Raw genomic sequence first — 23,625 nt, 5'->3', positions numbered from 1 at the left:
AATACTCTTATCTATTGAGTCCTCAAAATATTCCCTAGGCCTGAATTCTCAAGGTGGGTGATCGAGTGATACCCAACCAAGACTGCAGGTTAGAGTTGTTAATAGCTGCACATGAGGAATTTGGGTCTGCCTATGCTGATGTGGCAGATACTGTTTCTTTACTACAGAAATGGTACTGGTGGTGGGTCTTTACAAACAGATTGAGATAGTTGTCGTTAGTTCCACCTTTGCATGCCCGCAGCAGACACCTTTTAGTTTCAAATAAGCAGTGTGTCTACTTAGATCATTGCGAACCACTCCATTCAGATGGTGCCTTTGAATATATCTTTGTGGCTATTGATTCTTGTTCTTGATTTCTATGGGTAGGGTCACAGCAATCAGCTGACGCTCAAACAGTTTTAGGGATTTGCCAGTCTTCATCTGTACGTAAAAAGTGGCAGTATTCCACTCAGGCCAAATACTGGCTTTCACTTTTAAGGCTACCTAGATACTAGGAGCACGCTGGGTGTTGCTGTGCAGTATTCCACCCCCTATCATCCTGATAGAAATACGATAGTGGAACAGAAGAACTGTGACTTAAAGAGGTCCTTAACAGCTGGAGTACTGGGTTCAGGTCATAGTTTGAGCCATCACCTGCATGGAGTCTGGAAAGCTTTAAATAATCTGCCTAGAAGGTCATTGGGCGATCGCACTCACTATGAGGAACTCTTCCGGGCCCAAATGTTTGGTCCAGAGCTTGATAACTCTGGCATAGTTTCTGGAAACGTGTCCTTTGACATCAGTGAATGTTTCGCTGTCTGAAAGGAATTACAAGACTTCCGAGAAGAGGGCTTCAATTTCAATTTAAAACGTTCTGCCACTGACGAAGTGAAAAAAAAAAGACCAGCAGTCTCTGGCTGGATTCTTTAAGTTGGGGATCTAGTCCGAGAGAAGGTTGCAGATAAAAAAAGAGTTTGGCATGTCCTACCATGCACGGATGTCTGTCCTTGCTGTCCAAGGTACTCAAATTGTGATTTTCCCACCGCTTGCTGGTTGTAAACAGAAACTGCAAGTTTCCATTGATTTCATCAAGTTACACCATATGGCCAGTTCTCCATAGTAGGGCACGGGGGTTCTGGGCAGTTCCATGTCACCTCTCCCTACCCTGAATTAAATCTCTCTACATTCACTAAGCAGTACACATCTGTCTACACCCAAGCTGGGTCTTCAGATGCTGAACTTTCAATCGTACCAGTTAATGGAGAAAACACAGGATGTGTTTCAAATGTGAGTTTGCCGTGTTCGACTGATACTCCTTGCAATAAAATTATTTACTATAAACTACCTGTTGAGGTGCCTACCTGCTCTCATTTGCCCAAAGAGGTCCCTGTTTTTACTTAGACTGCCTCTGGTTATTTTGTCAACATTGATGATTTTTCTTCACACTTTTCATATATCTCATGGAATGGTGCGCTTCCACTTTTCTTTTGGCTGAAACAGACTTACCTGGTTCCTCCATGGTCCTACAGTTGGATTTTCATTTCATTATTCTTTCTCCTCCTCTTGATTGGATTTGTTACCGTTTTTTTATGCTTTTGAATGGACACTATCTCCCAGATCATACTTCACCATAACTGGTAGCTGAGGTGCTTATGCCCCATTCTTCTTCACATAAGGCCCGAAAAACTTGTCCCTTGTGAACATTGCTGCATTCCTTGTCCATGATGGTATTGGTTGGGATAAAGTTCCTTATGACATTTTTGGTCCAACACAGACATTCCAAATTCTATATGTTTTTATTGTTGCTATAAATGAGGTTATTATCCCAGGTTCAATTTCTGATGAATAGGATGTTATGCCTGTTTCTAATATGCTGTCTGAATTAGAATTGTACACTGTATTTGAGAATTAAGATTTGTACTTGAATTCTGCAAATTATGGTGAAATGTTTTGTTACCATCATTATGCATATCACAAAGCTAGTACTCTACGTGCTGTTGTTAATTATACACAGTGGGAACACTGCCTGACACCATCTGTAGGTAGTTGTAAAACGTATTTAAAGAAGTACCCTGATGTTTCTGGACATGCCCTACAGACCTGGTTTCATATTATATTTCATAAGCTTACACCTTTCCCAGCAAAGAAAAATATACTTGCACGAACAAAACATTTCTTCAGATTCATTTATTTCACAACTGGTCCTGAAGGATTATGAGTATTGGAATGGCAATACTGAGCTTAAATATGTTTGGGGTACATGATGCTGGCAGGTTCATGGCACTGATGCTTTTTGTAGGGCTTGTCTGATCCTTTGCCAAATGATCTTTTTAATCAAAACAGTACAACAGACTACATCTCTTGGTTTGGCCAATACTAAAAATGCTAATACGCAAAGCAGTCACTATGTTGGGAAATTTGATAATTGACAATAGTTTATTAATTTCACAGAAGTACAGCTCAATGAGATGGTCCAAATTGGAATTTACAATTTGTCACTTTCTAGTTCAGAGGGGTAGCTATTATGGCCCGTTGATACCAATGGCAGCAATGCCCTTTTTTAAAGCTCTTCCAAGGTGTTTACAGCAAGCAGACCAGATCCCCGGTATATTCCATTGTTACACCCCGCAGTAGTTACACCTTATAGCAGAGAAAAGTTATGCAAGCAATTTTTGGAACATTCCACATAATCAACAGTTAAAGACCACTGATCACTTCTTTCTGATAGTATGGATTTACAGGGTTTTTGGTGGGCCCCAGAGCTCCTTGTTCCTCTGTGTATATATATATATATATATAAGAATCCACAATCCTGAGTGCCAGCAGCAGCGCACAGACACGAAACAGGCACAGACCACAAGACGAGGATTAAAGGTGAATGATGTGCTTTATTCCATCGATGGAGACGGCAACATGACGCGTTTCGTCCGGGGAACCCGGACTTGATCACATGAAATATATATATATATATATGTATATGTTGGAAATGGGATCCCCGGCTGGCCAGGGCTTTCGCCAAAGTCAGTCAGAGACCACCACTCCCAAGTCAGGGCAAGGGAGTTACACGCCAAGATAACCCCTACTCACCCTCTAGGTAACGTGGCGCGAGCAGCAAGGCTAAACTTGGAGGCGATGTAAGTTAAGTATTTGCGCACGCACCCCAGCAACAACAACCAAAGGCCCACCACAAAGGAAACTCCACACAAGGTTATATAAAAATAGCCTTTGTATTACACCAAAACACATTAGATAAAACACACACTTTACAATGTGCCAGAGGCACGGGCAGAATTTACAAGGGGATATTTACAAGACAGGGCCACCTGGACCACTGTCAGGAATCAGAAGTAGCACTTTCAGAAATAGCACTTAGTACATAGAATATAGCACAAAATAGCACACAACCAGTAATCACTGGTAACCAGGATCTCACTAGCACCACCTGTACTAGGGAGAAAACAACCACCTATGTATCACAATACCTGTAGGGGTGTAAGAACATACACATGATGCAATGCATGACATTCATTCAGAGGTGTAAAGGCACATGACGCATAAACAATACATTCAGAGGTGCATAGAAAGTACAATTGCGCCAAACTCACGTAAGTCACCACCTGTGACTGTCCCTAGGCCCTCTGGCCTTGTTGGGGCTAGGACGCCCTGTGTCCAATGTCCAGGAGCCTAAACGTAGCAGTTGCCCACAAAGTGCTGGGCAACTGGCGCAACAATGTTTGAGCCTGCCAGGGCTCAAGAACAACAATGGGGCCAATGTGGGAACCTTGCTGGGCTCTCAGAACACTGGTGGGGCGAACACGATGTGGGAGCCTCACAGGCTCTGCAGCAACAAAATGTCCCCCTGAGCCTCTCTGGGCTTTTCAACACAACTTTGGCGCCTGGAGCCTCTCTCCGGGCCCTAAGAAATGACTGTGGCCCTCCAGAGCCTCTCAGGGCTCGTGAAATAATTGCCCCCTTGAGCCTCGGGGCTCGCAAACAGAAAATGCCCCCGAGCCTCTCATCAATCTGCCCCCTCGAGCCTCTCAGGGCTCAAAAGCAGAAAGGTGCAGCCTCACTGGGCTGTTGGGGTCCCTCACGGGGGACCCGGGAACACTGGGGGTGCCTCGAGCCTCTCTTAGGCTCGAACACCAAATGGGGTGGGGAGCCTCTCAGGGCTCGAGTGAAACTTGTGCCCAGCCGTTGGAGTCCCCCTCTCTGGGACTCGGAATCCGGAACTGCCCCCAGAGCCCTCTCAGGGCTATAAAACAAGTATGAGGCCAGAGCCTCTCCGGGCTCAAAGAAGGAATGCCCCCGGGGCCCCACTCACCAGCTTGTAGGCTTCCTTTCTCGGCTCCGGGCTGTGTGGGGAGAGACTTCCTGCCCCTCTCTCTCTCTCTGGGCATAGGCTGACTCGGCAGCCAATAGCAGAGCAGCCTCCCTGACGAGCCTCCCTCCTCGGCTCTGGGCACGCTGCTGAGGCAAATCCCGGGGAAAGAAGCAGGGGGTGAGAAAAGCACTCCGAGCACTAGCAGGCCATAAAGCTCCCCTTGGTCTAGGGTTTCAGCGAAGGCCCAAATGGAAATAATTCAGAAAAGGGGGTGGTGATGAACAGAGTGTCTGAATTAAGCAGACCACTCTTACCCAGTCCAAAGATCAGGGCTTGATCCATCACCGTTATTTAGCTCACTGCCCCATCCCAGCTCAGAACCTGGCTATATGCAAATTAGTCTGTCCCTGGCCCAGTGCATCATGGGAACAGGGCAGACCAAACTACCAAGCCAATTCTTCATCAGAAAGGATACAAGCTACCGGGGACCGGTTTCTGGCATTTGCACCAGCCAGGTTCTGAAACTGGGATGGTGCAATGAGCTAAAAAACGGTGTTGGATCTAGCCCTGATCTCTTGACTGGGTGAGAGTACTCTGCTTAATTCAGAGACTCTGTCGCTCACCACCCCTTGTTGTAAATAATTTTGTCCACCCTAAGCGTGGAAGGGTATACTCTGATGTGAGTCCCTTGCTCATTGCACCATCTGGATTCAAGCAAGCCGGGCCGAAGACGGCTGTAATGCCAGAAACCGGTCCCCGGAAGCTTGTTTCCTTCCCAGTGTAAGAATTGGCTTTTGTAGTCTGGTCTGCCCTGTTCCCATGATGCACTGGGCCAGGGACAGACTAATTTGCACCAGCCAGGTTCTGAAACTGGGATGGTGCAATGAGCTAAAAAACGGTGTTGGATCTAGCCCTGATCTCTTGACTGGGTGAGAGTACTCTGCTTAATTCAGAGACTCTGTCCATCACCACCCCTTGTTGTAAATAATTTTGTCCACCCTAAGCGTGGAAGGGTATACTCAGATGTGAGTCCCTTGCTCATTGCACCATCAGGATTCAAGCAAGCCGGGCCGAAGACGGCTGTAATGCCAGAAACCGGTCCCCGGAAGCTTGTTTCCTTCCCAGTGTAAGAATTGGCTTTTGTAGTCTGGTCTGCCCTGTTCCCATGATGCACTGGGCCAGGGACAGACTAATTTGCACCAGCCAGGTTCTGAAACTGGGATGGTGCAATGAGCTAAAAAACGGTGTTGGATCTAGCCCTGATCTCTTGACTGGGTGAGAGTACTCTGCTTAATTCAGAGACTCTGTCCATCACCACCCCTTGTTGTAAATAATTTTGTCCACCCTAAGCGTGGAAGGGTATATTCAGATGTGAGTCCCTTGCTCATTGCACCATCAGGATTCAAGCAAGCCGGGCCGAAGACGGCTGTAATGCCAGAAACCGGTCCCCGGAAGCTTGTTTCCTTCCCAGTGTAAGAATTGGCTTTTGTAGTCTGGTCTGCCCTGTTCCCATGATGCACTGGGCCAGGGACAGACTAATTTGCACCAGCCAGGTTCTGAAACTGGGATGGTGCAATGAGCTAAAAAATGGTGTTGGATCTAGCCCTGATCTCTTGACTGGGTGAGAGTACTCTGCTTAATTCAGAGACTCTGTCCATCACCACCCCTTGTTGTAAATAATTTTGTCCACCCTAAGCGTGGAAGGGTATACTCAGATGTGAGTCCCTTGCTCATTGCACCATCAGGATTCAAGCAAGCCGGGCCGAAGACGGCTGTAATGCCAGAAACCGGTCCCCGGAAGCTTGTTTCCTTCCCAGTGTAAGAATTGGCTTTTGTAGCCTGGTCTGCCCTGTTCCCATGATGCACTGGGCCAGGGACAGACTAATTTGCACCAGCCAGGTTCTGAAACTGGGATGGTGCAATGAGCTAAAAAACGGTGTTGGATCTAGCCCTGATCTCTTGACTGGGTGAGAGTACTCTGCTTAATTCAGAGACTCTGTCCATCACCACCCCTTGTTGTAAATAATTTTGTCCACCCTAAGCGTGGAAGGGTATACTCAGATGTGAGTCCCTTGCTCATTGCACCATCAGGATTCAAGCAAGCCGGGCCGAAGACGGCTGTAATGCCAGAAACCGGTCCCCGGAAGCTTGTTTCCTTCCCAGTGTAAGAATTGGCTTTTGTAGTCTGGTCTGCCCTGTTCCCATGATGCACTGGGCCAGGGACAGACTAATTTGCACCAGCCAGGTTCTGAAACTGGGATGGTGCAATGAGCTAAAAAACGGTGTTGGATCTAGCCCTGATCTCTTGACTGGGTGAGAGTACTCTGCTTAATTCAGAGACTCTGTCCATCACCACCCCTTGTTGTAAATAATTTTGTCCACCCTAAGCGTGGAAGGGTATACTCAGATGTGAGTCCCTTGCTCATTGCACCATCAGGATTCAAGCAAGCCGGGCCGAAGACGGCTGTAATGCCAGAAACCGGTCCCCGGAAGCTTGTTTCCTTCCCAGTGTAAGAATTGGCTTTTGTAGTCTGGTCTGCCCTGTTCCCATGATGCACTGGGCCAGGGACAGACTAATTTGCACCAGCCAGGTTCTGAAACTGGGATGGTGCAATGAGCTAAAAAACGGTGTTGGATCTAGCCCTGATCTCTTGACTGGGTGAGAGTACTCTGCTTAATTCAGAGACTCTGTCCATCACCACCCCTTGTTGTAAATAATTTTGTCCACCCTAAGCGTGGAAGTGTATACTCAGATGTGAGTCCCTTGCTCATTGCACCATCAGGATTCATGCAAGCCGGGCCGAAGACGGCTGTAATGCCAGAAACCGGTCCCCGGAAGCTTGTTTCCTTCCCAGTGTAAGAATTGGCTTTTGTAGTCTGGTCTGCCCTGTTCCCATGATGCACTGGGCCAGGGACAGACTAATTTGCACCAGCCAGGTTCTGAAACTGGGATGGTGCAATGAGCTAAAAAACGGTGTTGGATCTAGCCCTGATCTCTTGACTGGGTGAGAGTACTCTGCTTAATTCAGAGACTCTGTCCATCACCACCCCTTGTTGTAAATAATTTTGTCCACCCTAAGCGTGGAAGGGTATACTCAGATGTGAGTCCCTTGCTCATTGCACCATCAGGATTCAAGCAAGCCGGGCCGAAGACGGCTGTAATGCCAGAAACCGGTCCCTGGAAGCTTGTTTCCTTCCCAGTGTAAGAATTGGCTTTTGTAGTCTGGTCTGCCCTGTTCCCATGATGCACTGGGCCAGGGACAGACTAATTTGCACCAGCCAGGTTCTGAAACTGGGATGGTGCAATGAGCTAAAAAACGGTGTTGGATCTAGCCCTGATCTCTTGACTGGGTGAGAGTACTCTGCTTAATTCAGAGACTCTGTCCATCACCACCCCTTGTTGTAAATACAAATGGAAATAAAGCGCTCCCAGCGCTAAAAGGCAATTAAAGCGCTCCCCAAGCGCTATATGCAAAATAAAGCGCTCCTAAGCGCTATGGACACTAAAGCGCTCCCAGGTGCTTTAGGAGAGCACAAGTCCAGTTAAAAGTCCTTCAGGCAGGCAAGGGGGGGGGGCAAGGCTGGGCCCAGAGCCAGCACACTGGGTCTCCAGGCAGGGAGACACCCCAAGTGGCGGTCCTCTGGCCCAGCAGCAGCAACAGCCCCCTCAGGATCCTGGAAGAGAACAACATCTGTGGGGACACAGCCCCATTTTTATATACCATTTCCCTTTGTCTGAGGGTGCAGAGTGGGGGCGGAACCAGTCGCAGCTGGTTCTTGAGTACTCTGTTTACCTCAACCACCCTCTCTATTCACTGGCAGGGCTTGGGTCATTAGACACACCACAGGGGGGCGGAGCCAGCATTGTGTGGGGAAAACCCAGCCCATCCAGGACACAGGTACACTCCTCCCACACATGACTCATGCTAATCTCCCACTCACCACCGGGCAGACCCATCCAGACTTCCTGGAGCCTGGCATGCCAGCCAGCTCCAGCCAATCACACACCAGCACCCTCACAGCACACGTACAGCCATGTCTAGAAATGGCGCTTCCCCACTAGACACATACAAGCCGCACATACCGTTGCGCAGCATTCACTCTCACGAGTTCACACATACCAGACTCAAGCCTGTACACCCCACGCATCAGGAACTACCAGGGACACATACATTCCCCATGCATTCCTATGGGCGGGCAGGCCTAGCTCAGCACATGCACTCAGAGTGCGCACGCACTTTCCACTGGGACACAGTGAAAGTGTGCAGAATCCCAAAAATCACCATTACCAGGTCACCATTTCACGCAAAAAGTCTAGGGGTGAACCTGCCCTAAGGGCCAAAGTCCAACACAACCCCCTTCCAGCCAAAACGCAGGGTAGAATAATCACCACCGTGATGGACTTCCCTGCTTGGGGCGATAGAACACGGACGCGGGCCCGCAACTGCAGGGACACCCTCCTGTTCTACGCCACGGTGAACCCATGGGATTCCTTCTCAACACACTGTCTGGACCAACTGGGCTACCCCACTGGTACTCCCAAGTTGTCCACGGTCAGGACCAGGCCCTGGGCCACCCAGGTGCCACTGGTCCATGCCAATTCGCAGAGCAGGGGGTAGTAACCCCTGGCCCATAGGAGCCATTTTCCACTCTTCCTGTCTGCAAGACAGGACTAGACTGCCACTGGTTCTCCAGCCTAGGGCCTACAACCTCAGGCGGACCAGGAGTCTCGGGGAAGGCTCTCCTCCCCTTACCTCTTCTTCTAGGGTTCCTCCTCCTCCTACGAGGAGTACACCTAGAACGCCATTCCAACCCAGGGCTTATCCACTCAGGTTGCACCGGGGTCAGAGGTGGGCTCTCCCACCCTCTGCACCCTCTTCCAGAGGTCTGCCCTCTCCCACCTGGAGAAGTTCCTCTGGAAGAAGAACCGGTCAGGATACTGGTTACAGTCATCCTACCCTTCAGGTCAGGCTGATCCTGAACCTGGCCTTCCAACCTCTGGTCTAAAACCTTCGGTGGAACAATTGCCTGGCACTCCAGGACTTCTGGGGATTCACACACAATCCCCCTGAGGCTAACAAATGTCACATCTGTTGTGTGACTGTCTGTCTGGCGCAGATCTCCCGCCCTCTGTCCACCTTACAGTGCGTGACGATCCCACAGACCAGAAGTGGCGCCACCCGGGTCCCTCCAAGAAGATCTAGCCCAACTGGCTAGTCCCTGGTCCACTGGTGCATCCACTGGGAAACTCATCCCCCAATCACTCCTCACGCTGGACTCCTGTACCCTCCCTACCGGAGTGGTACTGCCAGCCTCTAGAACCACAGGAGCTCTGGTTACAGACGCTCCAGGTCCTCTACTCACTAGGAGATCTTCCTCAAATGGACTAACAGGACAGCCTAGGTCCCCAACCTGGTGTTCCCTACAGAAACCATCCAAGTCCTGAGGCAGGGCTTCGGGCGTCTGGGGAACCTCGGTCTCCCCCTCACTCCTGCTCCACTGAGCCAGGCATTGAGCCCCTACACCCTCCTCGCTATCCTGGGACCTAGCTGGGCTACACTGAGCCTCTTCCACCACGCTGGGCTGGAAGATACCTGAACCACTACTTTTGGAGTCACTCCCTAATGACTCTAGAGAACCTCTAGTCCTTTCCCAGCGGTCTGCTTCATCTGCAAGCTCACATGCTTCAGACAATCCACACCCCAACAGGTGTGTGCGCAACCCTGGTGAACAACAACTGAGCAGATGCTCTTTGACCATCAGACCAAACAAGACGTCAAAATCATCTTTCGTGTGAACTTGCACCCAAGCCCACAGGGTATCACAACATTCATCCTCAAAATCCTCCCAAGACTGGTGAGACAGTTTCCTACTGTCCCTGAACTTCAACCTTAACTCCTCCTCTGGGGAAACAGGTACCAGACTGGGGGAACTGGGACTGGGATTTCCTACACTGAAATCTAAATAGCTGCCACCACTGGACTCAACCCTCCCTGGGGGATCCAGACACTCAACACTGCGCGCAGGGGATAGTCTACCCTCCAGAGCTACTTTGCCTCTGGTGGCGGCCCTCTCAGCCTCCTCTATCCTGTCCTGCGCTAAGACCCTCTCGGTCTCCAGCTGTTGCTTCTTAACCTCCAGCTGTTGCTTTCTAATGCCCAGCTGTGCCATAGCCTGGGCATGCTCCAACCTGAGCTTTTCTAAAGCCAGCTGGTGCTCCCTTTCTCTCCTCCTATCTTCCAGCTCCTCTGGGGACAGGTAAAGGGATGAGGCGCTGCCTCCTACGCTGGACCCAGCAAGGGACTCCCTATCTATGGGGTCCTCACTATCTGCTGGCGTCCCTGTGCTGTCATCTTCTTCCTCCTCTTCTGAATCTTCAGGGCTCCCCACAGACTCACCACCCTCCTGGTGTGAAGCCCGGGCCCTTTCCTCACTGCGCTCAAGATCCCACTGACCCTTTTGCCATAGGATCAGGCGGCTCCTTAGTTCGGACTGAGTGTCTAACTCATCCACCCCTATGTCTCTCTCTTCACAGAACCTTACCAACTCTCCCATACTGTATCTAAACAGAACACAGAAATCAAAAGCAGGCTCCATTCTGGCGGACGTTCTAAAAGAAGAGATCACACAGGGAACCTAGGGGTCTGAGTCAACACAGGAGTACACAATTCACAAAGGTATCAGCAAGCTCTCTACCCCAGAGAACTCACACTCACTTGCCTAGTGCCACACACCATTCATCCACACACAACCCTCCCCTCGGACTGGTAAGGCAGTTTCTACCACCCCTGACTTCTCAACCTGACCACAAGTGACACAGGTACCGACTCTGGGCGCAGGGTAGGGGACAAATGCACTGGACACAATTGCACAATGATACCTTCAGGAGAAGAACATATGAAACTTCCCAAAAAAACAATCCCCAAAATGTGGTCATCTAAAATGCAGAGTTTTGTGGTGTAGCCAGCCGCTACTGTGGTACAAGGCAAACACAAATCCTCATCCTCACCGCTTGCCGCCAATGTTGGAAATGGGATCCCCGGCTGGCCAGGGCTTTCGCCAAAGTCAGTCAGAGACCACCACTCCCAAGTCAGGGCAAGGGAGTTACACGGCAAGATAACCCCTACTCACCCTCTAGGTAACGTGGCGCGAGCAGCAAGGCTAAACTTGGAGGCGATGTAAGTTAAGTATTTGCGCACGCACCCCAGCAACAACAACCAAAGGCCCACCACAAAGGAAACTCCACACAAGGTTATATAAAAATAGCCTTTGTATTACATCAAAACACATTAGATAAAACACACACTTTACAATGTGCCAGAGGCACGGGCAGAATTTACAAGGGGATATTTACAAGACAGGGCCACCTGGACCACTGTCAGGAATCAGAAGTAGCACTTTCAGAAATAGCACTTAGTACATAGAATATAGCACAAAATAGCACACAACCAGTAATCACTGGTAACCAGGATCTCACTAGCACCACCTGTACTAGGGAGAAAACAACCACCTATGTATCACAATACCTGTAGGGGTGTAAGAACATACACATGATGCAATGCATGACATTCATTCAGAGGTGTAAAGGCACATGACGCATAAACAATACATTCAGAGGTGCATAGAAAGTACAATTGCGCCAAACTCACGTAAGTCACCACCTGTGACTGTCCCTAGGCCCTCTGGCCTTGTTGGGGCTAGGACGCCCTGTGTCCAATGTCCAGGAGCCTAAACGTAGCAGTTGCCCACAAAGTGCTGGGCAACTGGCGCAACAATGTTTGAGCCTGCCAGGGCTCAAGAACAACAATGGGGCCAATGTGGGAACCTTGCTGGGCTCTCAGAACACTGGTGGGGCGAACACGATGTGGGAGCCTCACAGGCTCTGCAGCAACAAAATGTCCCCCTGAGCCTCTCTGGGCTTTTCAACACAACTTTGGCGCCTGGAGCCTCTCTCCGGGCCCTAAGAAATGACTGTGGCCCTCCAGAGCCTCTCAGGGCTCGTGAAATAATTGCCCCCTTGAGCCTCGGGGCTCGCAAACAGAAAATGCCCCCGAGCCTCTCATCAATCTGCCCCCTCGAGCCTCTCAGGGCTCAAAAGCAGAAAGGTGCAGCCTCACTGGGCTGTTGGGGTCCCTCACGGGGGACCCGGGAACACTGGGGGTGCCTCGAGCCTCTCTTAGGCTCGAACACCAAATGGGGTGGGGAGCCTCTCAGGGCTCGAGTGAAACTTGTGCCCAGCCGTTGGAGTCCCCCTCTCTGGGACTCGGGATCCGGAACTGCCCCCAGAGCCCTCTCAGGGCTATAAAACAAGTATGAGGCCAGAGCCTCTCCGGGCTCAAAGAAGGAATGCCCCCAGGGCCCCACTCACCAGCTTGTAGGCTTCCTTTCTCGGCTCCGGGCTGTGTGGGGAGAGACTTCCTGCCCCTCTCTCTCTCTCTGGGCATAGGCTGACTCGGCAGCCAATAGCAGAGCAGCCTCCCTGACGAGCCTCCCTCCTCGGCTCTGGGCACGCTGCTGAGGCAAATCCCGGGGAAAGAAGCAGGGGGTGAGAAAAGCACTCCGAGCACTAGCAGGCCATAAAGCTCCCCTTGGTCTAGGGTTTCAGCAAAGGCCCAAATGAAAATAAAGCGCTCCCAGCGCTAAAAGGCAATTAAAGCGCTCCCCAAGCGCTATATGCAAAATAAAGCGCTCCTAAGCGCTATGGACACTAAAGCGCTCCCAGGTGCTTTAGGAGAGCACAAGCCCAGTTAAAAGTCCTTCAGGCAGGCAAGGGGGGGGGGGCAAGGCTGGGCCCAGAGCCAGCACACTGGGTCTCCAGGCAGGGAGACACCCCAAGTGGCGGTCCTCTGGCCCAGCAGCAGCAACAGCCCCCTCAGGATCCTGGAAGAGAACAACATCTGTGGGGACACAGCCCCATTTTTATACACCATTTCCCTTTGTCTGAGGGTGCAGAGTGGGGGCGGAACCAGTCGCAGCTGGTTCTTGAGTACTCTGTTTACCTCAACCACCCTCTCTATTCACTGGCAGGGCTTGGGTCATTAGACACACCACAGGGGGGCGGAGCCAGCATTGTGTGGGGAAAACCCAGCCCATCCAGGACACAGGTACACTCCTCCCACACATGACTCATGCTAATCTCCCACTCACCACCGGGCAGACCCATCCAGACTTCCTGGAGCCTGGCATGCCAGCCAGCTCCAGCCAATCACACGCCAGCACCCTCACAGCACACGCACAGCCATGTCTAGAAATGGCGCTTCCCCACTAGACACATACAAGCCGCACATACCGTTGCGCAGCATTCACTCTCACGAGTTCACACATACCAGACTCAAGCCTGTACACCCCACGCATCAGGAACTACCAGGGACACATACATTCCCCATGCATTCCTATGGGCGGGCAGGCCTAGCTCAGCACATGCACTCAGAGTGCGCACGCACTTTCCACTGGGACACAGTGAAAGTGCGCAGAATCCCCAAAATCACCATTACCAGGTCACCATTTCACGCAAAAAGTCTAGGGGTGAACCTGCCCTAAGGGCCAAAGTCCAACAGTATATATATGTATATATATATGTATATATATATATATATATGCCACCTATAATGAAACGTGGAAAATGTCTCAACAAGAAGCTGCTGAACGGTTAAGACTAATTGACAAGGAAAAATTAGAAAAAGCTTTGGCAGTTTTTGAAAATGGGATGACCACATTGTCAACACATTTTTATTCGTTGAATAATATTCTTTCATCTGCATTTCATATCATACAAAATGGCATGTCCATGCTTCAACATGGACCGAGTTCGTTAAGATAAATTTTGCAACTAAGTTGCATATTGCAGGATTTAAAATCAAATCAAATACCATGGAAATATTTGAATGCAACTGAATTGTTTTTGCCTTATAATTTGACACGCATAGAATACATTATGGCTAGGCAGTGGCGGTTCCTTTATATGGGCGGAGGGGCTACGCCCTCGTCCTTTTTCTGCCCCCTAATTTGTGCTTTAATTTTATTGAACAATTGTGACTACATTTACGAGTGAAAACAACTTTGTGCCAAAGTGCCAGTAAACTGACTCGGGCTGTCTGATGACTTCAGGCAGCGTTCGCAAGTCAGGTTTATGGCAGGCACAAATCATGCACTCTGAGCATGCGCCAGCTACACAGATTTGCCGGCTGAGGAGCTACAGCCCCGAGGGTTGTGACGTCACCAGCTCGGCAAAGCTATTGAAGTCTTTGCTGAAGGACCTCCCCCGCCATTAAAGCTATTCCTGGGCGCTGACGGCTTCAGCTCCACAGAGCCAGGGCTACACATCAATCATAGCTGAGCAAGCCTCACTGTAGTGTTAACCCCACCCTGCCCTGACTGTGACCAATCAAATTACGGTGTCTGTCAGTTCCCTCCTACTGCCTGTGGGAGCGCGGGCCAGGGCACATTTCAAGTTATTGTTGCTGGCTGTGTACTGTGAAAGTTGTGCTAAGATAGCGCCTGTACCTCAAAGTGGCGCCGTGCAGATTTTGCGTCCGTTGTAATGTCCACAAACACCAACCACCCAGGCTTACAGGAGGTGGTTCGTTGGCAGAATTACTGTGGATACTGCCACTGCTGAGGAGAATGAAAAACGGCGCCAGACTGCCAGAGAGAGATCTGCTGTGTCTGTCCTTGCCATGTACTTGTGGGACGGTGAGGGGATGTATTCCCGAAATTGGAGCTCCTTTCCGCCATTAGATGCAGCGAGAGCTTCTTCGTGGTGAGTGGGTTTATCTGTTTGCAGTGTAGAGATTGAAGTAAATGAGGGGTGCACTGAAAAGGAATGCAGCAGCCCATGACAGGCTTACTGCCATGGCGCTGGAGGGAGCTTCCAGGCCCGGGAGCAACCACCTCACTCGGGCTGGATAGGTTTGTCCCAGTTTACAAAACTAGAACACGCACATAATGAGGGTTGTGAGAAAGAATGCTGCTGGTCGAGGGCAGGTTACGAGTGAAAAGCAAGACTTTGCAGTAGGTTGGTCATTAGCAGCTTCTGGCAGCTTGTACGGCTCAAATCAGCTGCGTGCCTTTGGAGTAAAACATCAAAGCCTCGTTCCCCGCAATTGTTATTTATTTAGTGCATTTTTATAAAGCCTGACATTACCCGAAGGTGTCAGAGTGATGTAAAAATAGATTAGAACCAGTTACGTTACAAAATTGTTATTTATTTAGTGCATTTTTATAAAGCCTGACATTACCCGAAGGTGTCAGAGCGCTGTACAATAGATTAGAACCAGTTACGTTACAATGCCCAGTACGCACGTGATGTCTGGATGCATATGCCTGTCAGAGCGGTGGGGGAGGGGGGAGGGGGTTCATGTACAAAAGCTCCATTCCGCTCGGGCATTGGAGCCTCCACATGCCTTCCTCCGAGCCACAGTCACCCGTTACAGTTGGGCTGCAGAAACAATAGGTAGGCAGACTAGGGGGGTTAACTTATGCCTGCACAAACCTGCCTTAACTATAGGCATATGTAATTGGGTTCCTCCTACACCTCTCTTGGTACGGGACATCAGTATAAACCTTCTTTTAATCCTCTCCTCCTGTGTGCCTCGATGTGTTTCCTTTCATCAACACACCCTTCTTGCTCTCTTTCACTTACTTCAGGGCCTGCTGCTAATTAACATGCCGCATTTCTGAGCCTTGCTATCGAACCACATGCCCAGGAAGGGTGAGAAGCAGGCCTACTGCAGTGCCGCCTGTGGTTTACCAAGCTTCCGTTTTACTGGCAGAAGGCTGCCCTTCACAACAATGCTCAAGGAATCGATTTTTATTAACTCTGGTGTGTGGGATCAGGTTGGGGTTCAGACATTGCCGGAGTTGTTGTAGGGTTGGCGGGGACTCAGGACCTGTTCCTATGGCCCATGCCTGTTTGATTTTCAGAAAGGAGGAGTTTCATCTGCAGGTCATATCTGATTCGGCTTGAACGGGGGTAATTTTCACACATTTGGAGTTGTAATCCCATACAGTAGACCTGCTTTTCACACATTTATTTTAGGCGCCATATCAAGATCGTGTGAGTCTGGGCACATTACTTAATCTCCCTCTGGCTACAAAAATGAATATGTTGTTCTGTAATAGCTGGTGTTCATGTAAAGCGACAATACTTTCAGGTTGATATTACGCCATATAAAACTGCAAAAAAATAAACATAAACCTGTAAAGCAACAAGTAATAGTTGCTTGCCTTTACTGATCAGAGAATCTTTGCGATGTTGTGACATTTTTATTGCATAAGCACACAAAGAAGCACACAGGGTTAGGGGTGGAGACTTAATACGAGCTACAATAGGCCAAAGCCTAAATAATGGGTCTGATGCCTTTTTATCCTCGCATTCCATGTGTACTTGCCCTGTACTGTACACATTTCCAGCCCGGGTTAAAGTCCCCTTAGATCTGTGCAATTAACTGTGGTTTTGTGTTTGTAGGCCCCATAGGCGCTGGTTTGCAATGTAGTGCTGCAGCCCTTCGACACAACTAAACAAAGCACTTTTTTCTTTAGTGTTTCTTAGAAATAGAAAACCAAGAATAAGTCACAGCACATTAAAACACACGTTCTTTGAGGTAAAGCTAATTGAATCGCATGCATGATTTAAAAAATTGCATGTTTACTTATTTATTTTTCCAACTCAGTTGTTTGGCAATCATTGTAGTGGTTTTTATATAGCACCATTGAAACCCATCAGTGATAGAGTGCTTTACACAGAAAATAGTTACTTTAATGGAAATGAGGCATAGGTGAAGACAAAGCAATCAGATTTTTTAAAGGTACAGAAGGGATCAGATTTACAACATTATGCAAACCAATTCTGGGAGTGGTGATGAGGATGGGTGGCTTTCAGCGTTCATCTGTCTAGGATCAATAATATGGTTATTATGCTTTTACTGTTTTCAATATGGCATGTTCTCTTATTTTAGGTGTTGTATGTGTAATGTGTTGGCTTACGGAGCATACAGTGCTCCTACCATCCTTCATTGTGACTCTGCATGTCATTCTTTAAAAAATTGTCTCTTAGAACTTTAGTGATTGCTACTTAATTCAGATGGGTCTATGTTTTATCCACTTTTGACACATGAAAGGCAACGTTTTCCACTCAGATAATCCAGATATTGGGCCTGCAGTTTGCAACCAGAGATGTGAAGTTTGACCTTAAGTCTATTTTAAATGCTGAATGTAGTAATGTAGTATTAAGAGAACTGGGGAATATTAGATCTGTAGGTTAAGCAACCACTGCATCGCATTGCATTGTCAGCTCGAGTGAACCCCCATGTTGTTCATTACATGACCACAACGAGACTATGAAAGTTTGTTTGCCTGACATGTGGTGGGAAGGTGAATAAAGTAATGATGCATGTTATTTGCTTCCGGCAGTGACTGCACGCGCTGGCACTGATCTCCTTTGTGTGTGAGATTTCCGTAATCTCACTTTTGTTTTCTTATTGAGACCTAGAAGAGCAAAGAGCAGTGATTAATTTGGAACACTCATAGGTGTCGGTGCCCAAAATGGTTCCAAGGAGGCCGCCACCCACTTTTAACCCCTGGTTTGGCCCACATTCGAATGGTAGGTGTGGGGGTGGGGGTGTGGGTGTGTGTGTGTGTGTGTGGGTGTGTGTGTGTGTGTGGGATTGGGCGGTTGTGTGTGTGTGGGGGGGTTGTGTGGGGGGGGTTGTGTGTGGGGGTTTGTGTGTGTGGGTGTGGGGTGTGTGTGTGTGGGTGTGTGTGTGTGTGTGTGGGGGGGGTGGGGGGGGGTGGGTTTGGTTGGTTGGTCTGCCATGAGCAAGGACCTAAAACTTAAATTATAAACAGTAAGGTGGCTATACGTCATCCCTGTCCTACTAATGAGTAATCCTATTAGTGAGCACTTACCTGCTGGTACATCCAACCAAGTTAATTTTGTTTGTAAAGCGCACACTGTTACTAGTTAAATTGCTTCTAGGAGGTGCTTTCGAGAGCAGCACCAGTACGTGTGAGAGAGGTTTGCACTCAGCGCTTGTGATTGTATGCTGCATTCATTGGTTGGTGTTGTCTTCCCTGCTGTGGTTACAGTTGTGGTCACTGCGTTGGTCTCTACCCTGATGGCACCTTTGATCACTACTGGAGTCCTGTTATATCATTAGCTCTGTAGTACTTGCAGCCGTTGTTACTGCTGTTGCATCAGTTGTTGCTACAGTGGTGGTGGCAATTGTCGCATCGGTTGTGACTCAATCGAAACTGTTGATGCTATTATACTCCACTGGTGTGGTTACTACTGTGGTCGCTGCTGTTGTCCCTGCAGTGCAGACAGTGGTTGTTGCTTGTATGGTCCTTGTCATGAAGGAAGCTGTGATTGCTTCATTGGTAACTGCTATGACAGCACATGTGTTACTGCTGTAGTGACAGCTGTTGTTGCCACTCTGGTCCCTTCTGTGGTGATAGATGTGGCTACTACTGTAGTCTCTGCTGTGAATGCTCACTCAAGTCACTGGGAGTACCGGGGGCAGAATGTGTGTCAGGAAAACTGCATAGTTCAGTCGCATAAAGGGACTGTTTTTCATTGCCCTTACGAATGAAAAACTCAATTCAAAATGTACAAGTGCTCAAAAAAAAAAAAAACCCTGTTTATATTTTCCCAGGCATTCTCATGTTTGCTGTTAAATGAGATCTTGCCAACGCAAAATCTGTCTCTAGCAGACCTGATAAGATGTAGCCAGGGGCCACAAAGGTAGAATGCAATTTTCATTTTAAAGGGCCAGTAAAGCATTTTATCTCGTTCAGTAAACTGTTTCTTTCTCTAGCTGTCAGTACCAAACAGAGTCGAGCTTCATCCCCATTCAGGGAAACATTCTGTTTAGAAATAATGGAAACAGCTGGTAGCCGAAGTGGAATATTTCCGTGTAGCGTATGTAAACACAATTCCCTTTTTCAAGTGCTACTGAATAGGTTTTCATATTATGGCAGGCAGGCATTAGCTCAACTCTAGCTTTTCATGATGTGTGAGTAGTGAGACAGACCGACCCTCTGTTATAATCCATGTCAATGTTGTTTGTAAGGCGCATGCAACATAATTGAACTGCTTCTAGGTGCTTTTCTGAACAGAAACGGTATTAAGTGTGAGGGTGGTTTGCATAGAGGGGGCTTGTGGGATTTTAAGGCAGGCAGGCAAGCATTGCTGGCCGGGTTAGGTGGATCGACTCTAGCTTTTCATGGTGTGTGACGAAGGGACTTCACTGCCCACAGGGCCACTGCTGTAGGGTTACTTGGCGATCTGCTTTGGGTCCAACACTTAGGGTTGAGCCTCTGGACATCAACAGCAAAAAGGGGTCTGGTTGTCAGAGGACAGTAGTCGCTGACTGCCCAGGCGCCCCTAAAAGGACAGGCGCTACCGAGGTCTATTTGGTGCTGCTGACACTGCTTAGTGCTGGGCTCATGGTAAGGGGGGCCGAACTATAGAGGTGAAGAGCTGAATAGAATTGACTAAGTTGGAGCCCATGACCCCTCATTGCCATGGGACACCCTAAAACACTCCCCGCATTGCTCTGCCATAATTTGTGGCCCCAGGTCATGTTTATCCTAGAGAGAGATCAGAGTTTTGTCTAATGGAGGTTTTGACTCATGGGAAGGTAGCAGAGAAGGTTAATATTCCTGCTGCAAGGAACATGTACCTGATCCAGATCACAAAATGCTGTAAATAGGTCAGTGAGTCACTGCATTTGTCTGTTATGAAGCTCTGTTGTTATACTGAATAAGCAGCTACCTAGTATGTTATATGACAGCTCTTTAATAATGTAATACCTGCACTTTCACAATTGCTTTATTAACCTTCCTGCTTTCTCAAATTTGCTTGAAAATGCACCATTTTTCCACTATTTTTTCAAACTTTTCTCGGGGGGAAATCCCCCCGAACCCTCCTTAGGGGGTCTGGGCTCGCTCGCTCGCTAGGGTGCAGTATCATTATCTGTTTACGGCACACCTCTTTAAAATCTCACCAGCCGCCACTGTGGCTAGGAAAGAAGCAACCTACACTATGCTTAATATAGAGCATTTAGAAAAGTTGCCTTTTGCTGTTGCTGAAACCCCATCAGCCGTCTGGCTTATACACGGTTTAATTTCTCTCCCCATTTCAACGTTTAATTTCATGTTATGTCAGAAATTTTTCAGTGGGCAGATATGAGGAGATAAGTGCACGTTTTTTACACAAGGGTTGATTTCTCCCTTTTCATCTTATATGCATGCACGAGAACAAAGAGGTTTTTGTTAGTCTATATGAGTGTGGTACTTCTTTGGCTCACTCCTTTATTTATAAAAAGATAACACTTCATGGAGTTTGTAATGAGTCCATAGCTAATGTTGCATATTATTTGTAGAGTGTTTCCGGACCATTGATTAAAGTCAGAATTGTTGTTGCTTTACAATGAGAGCTACTTAATTTTAAATGATAAGAGCTTCTGCGGGTTGAAACCAGGTGTCCCTTTTTTTTAACCAATTTTTATTTTCATCAAAAGCAACACAGGCATTTACAGCAATTCCATCTTATGACAATGCTGTACATATATCCCTTCCATCACATCAATGAAGTCAAGAAACAAGGTGATTCTTAATATGTAGTCACTATTTTCAGGGATGTGACTTGCTGTATGAATATCTTATATCCTCCCACACATTCCACCAAGGAAGTGACTTTGTGGGCAACGGTCCCTTTTTCACAGATTAGCTTTGATAAATTAAGCGGACTAAAAGCCTTATTATTTCAAGAAGATGTGGCTTTAACATCTGCCCGAGAAACTTTTTATCTCCAAAAACACGTTCCTCGTCTGAGTTACAATCACTATTCTGCACTCAATTACCGCTACATTTCGATGAACTAGTACACCATATTTTTAATGCTTCTAACACCACTTGAGTGGTGTTTTGTTAAAGGTATTGGGTCTGGATTTGTTTCTACGTTTAAGACTGTGCTTGGAGTTATTCCATCTTGTATACACTAGTTATTTACAAGTATTTTTGGAGGCATTCTGATTGTATTATTCCTTTTGGTTGCCATTTTGGTTCTATATTTGTTCCTCCACAATGGGTGTCTCGCAACAAGGCTTTATGGTGATGGAACTAATTCACGGCCTCCTGTGTCGTCAACACATGATACAGTATTTTGGAGAGTCTTCGTTATTGGAACTCAATGACAATTGGTCTCTGTCCTTTCAGTCTGTGTGGTTTCAAACTGCCCATGGTGCTCTTTCGAGTGTACTCTCGATGTGTGCCTTGCTGTGCAATTGTTCCAGTATCCTGACATAAATCAGCTTGTGTGCCCTTTGTGGTTGCATTACTTGTGTTGCCTATGATTCTGATCCCTTTGCTGCAAGATTCTTATTATAGGTCACCTTTGCCAATTCATTCAAGAGTAGTGGCCCGCAAGTTAGCAGGTCAAAACAGGTTACACAGCCGTATGCACACTGGTATCTCAAAGTAATACACATCCACCTGAGTAATCAATGTTTGTCCATTTTATTTTCTTCACTTCTTTGTCTTGTTGCCTTTGTCAATGCCAGATGCTCTTTCGGCTTCAAGTTTTCTGACATCTGGTGCCTCTTCGGAGACTGCACTCCTGTTACTGTTGCCTTCGAGTACTTTTGGATGGGCTGGAGATTACTCTCTTTGTCTTTTGAATCTTGTTCTTCAGACCTCTGTTGATGTCTTGTCTGTGGGGGCGGGTTCAATCCTGGACCTCGACGACCCTCTGAATATGGATGTGTTGTACATGTTGGAGATGCTGCAGTTAGGATGCCTCCAAGACTCTTTAATTGATATTTTAGGTTTTATGAAATTATTTTTCTTTATTTTTTAGTACTTTGCGTGGTTTTTTAACTTGGAATTTTTATGTTTTTTGCATCTGTTTATGCTGTTAAAGGGATTTTATGAAACACAAGGCCTTTTAGATATTGTCATTACTACTGCTTATATTTGTAAAAGTAATCTCTCCGACCAAGGCAAGGGTGTTGTGGAGCTTACATTTAGCCTCCATTTCAGCTCTCTTATTTAACTTAGCATCTTTTTCTAATGAAGGTTTGCAAATGTTTTCCCTAATACGAGAATGTGCCTCACATGCATTTATTTCTGGTAGACATTATAGCCCTGTAGTCTGAACATTTAGTTCCAGGGTTGCACATTCCAACACGATGCCTTGTTTTATTTATGCTCGTATAAGGCGACTCGTTCTACCCAGACTATTGCTGTTCTGCAATTCTGTCACAGTAAGATAAGGATGGTGTTTTATTATTTAAACAGCATCCATTCTGAATTTGGTGAGAGGTGCTTCACTTCCCACTGAAGTCATGCTGGACACTTCTGTGAACTGTGACTGAGATGCAGCCCTGCTGACCTCGACCTTCATCCTGAGAAAGAAGACAACCATGCAAGAGAAGTGTGCAGGCCTGCACCCTTAGATGGGTACATTTGTTAATGCACTGAGGCCAGCTTCCTGACACACAGTGCCAAGGTAAGTGGTTAGATCTTTCTAACAGGTCTGGCAGATGGGTACTCCTGACATGCTCTCTTTAGCATAGAGATATTAGTGATAGAAAGGAGTGACCTTAGAAACATTATGAACAAATAATATGGTTGAACTATTTGTGCTTTTCACTATTCTAATAATGCTTAGAACAATGATGTGTCTCATCTTTCTGATAATCGCAGTTCGTGTTATATTTATAAAGCTTAGAGCTTTTCAATAAACGTTTGAAAATGCATTATCATATCTTTTCTTTGTGACAACTTGGACATGCAAATGTGACAAACAAAAGGGTTGGATCTATTTCCACTAATTCCTTTGGAATAAGAGTGGTCATTGTAGGAAGGTGGATACCTGACTATGGTTACCCCAGATTTTTTGCCTTGTGTTTAGCTGGTTTTCGACTTAGCCTGGGGCCCTGATTAGCAGGATCCCAGGCCAACTATCTGCTCTCTCTGTAAAATGGACTCAATGTACTTTAGGTGCATACCTAATTGGATGTTGGGTCACTCTTATGAGTCCCTGTACAGTGTACCACAGGTACCCAGGGCATAGGTGCACCCAAGACATACCAGGGGCTGCAGCATATCTTTTGCCACCCCTGGATGGCCATCCAAACTGACACAAATGGCTGATCACTCAGCTGGGGCAAGGTCGTGTAATCACCCCTTGCTTAGGTATAGTATTCCTATATCTAACCTTATATCTAGACACATATACACCTATAAGTCACTCCTATGGCAGGTCTTAACAATCCTGGAGGCAGAGTGCTTGGTTTTATGTGAGATGAGGCTCTAGCATG

General features: G+C 47.5%; 1 protein-coding gene and 1 pseudogene across 2 annotated transcripts in view; one reads left to right on the top strand and one right to left on the bottom strand.

Annotated features, from left to right (window-relative positions):
- The window catches only part of LOC144752571 (Y-box-binding protein 1 pseudogene), a 49,133-nt pseudogene that overhangs the window by 20,594 nt on the left and 4,914 nt on the right, over nt 1-23,625 (bottom strand).
- The window catches only part of CYP26C1 (cytochrome P450 family 26 subfamily C member 1), a 179,020-nt gene continuing 169,970 nt past the window's right edge, over nt 14,576-23,625 (top strand). The window contains exons 1-2 of one of the 2 annotated variants that reach the window (XM_078641135.1): nt 14,576-15,062; nt 22,601-22,811. The gene's annotated coding sequence lies outside the window, so the exon portion shown is untranslated. The remainder of the gene's footprint in view (nt 15,063-22,600; nt 22,812-23,625) is intronic. The other variant, XM_078641136.1, reaches the window with a different exon arrangement.

Source organism: Lissotriton helveticus, chromosome 5_1, assembly GCF_964261635.1.
Source record: "Lissotriton helveticus chromosome 5_1, aLisHel1.1, whole genome shotgun sequence".
NCBI lineage: Eukaryota > Metazoa > Chordata > Amphibia > Caudata > Salamandridae > Lissotriton > Lissotriton helveticus.
Note: the sequence above shows the minus strand (reverse complement) of the source record. Positions and strands in the feature narration are given on the sequence as shown.